The sequence below is a fragment of the Egretta garzetta genome, unplaced genomic scaffold (genome assembly GCF_000687185.1).
Source record: "Egretta garzetta isolate BGI_Z169 unplaced genomic scaffold, ASM68718v1 scaffold213, whole genome shotgun sequence".
In the NCBI taxonomy this organism is placed as follows: domain Eukaryota; kingdom Metazoa; phylum Chordata; class Aves; order Pelecaniformes; family Ardeidae; genus Egretta; species Egretta garzetta.
The window spans coordinates 2,290,559-2,290,910 of record NW_009259242.1 but is presented as its reverse complement, the minus strand read 5'-3'; the positions used below and the strand labels follow the sequence as shown (position 1 = coordinate 2,290,910).

Below are 352 nucleotides of genomic sequence, written 5' to 3'. Positions count from 1 at the left end.
GGGCCCCCTCCTCCCCGCCAGGCCGCGGCGCCATCTTGTGCGCTGGGGGGGGGGCTCGCGGGGGACGGGCTGTACCTTGCTTTTAAAAGAGCCGCCCGGGTCGGGCCGGGCAGCCCCAGTTATGAGCAAGCGCTTCGCTCTAGCACTACAGCTTGGCCAGCGGCGCCGCGGGCAGGGCACCCCGCCGGGTCAAAGGCAGTGCGGGGCACGGGCGGACACGCACGCAAGAACCAGACGGACGCGTTCAGTGGGTGCACGCAACTTTTATTTGCCAGGCCGCTCCCCCGCCGTCACCACACCGGGCCCTGCAAGACAGGGAGGGAAAAGGGGAGGTTACAGAGGCGGGGGACCC

The 352-nt window shown here is 70.2% G+C and overlaps 1 non-coding gene across 1 annotated transcript; it reads right to left on the bottom strand.

Annotated features, from left to right (window-relative positions):
- Positions 1-67: 67 nt before the first annotated feature.
- LOC118452002 lies at positions 68-204 on the bottom strand. The gene has a single exon (XR_004841631.1). It is a non-coding gene; the product is annotated as a small nucleolar RNA SNORA50 (small nucleolar RNA).
- Positions 205-352: the final 148 nt, after the last annotated feature.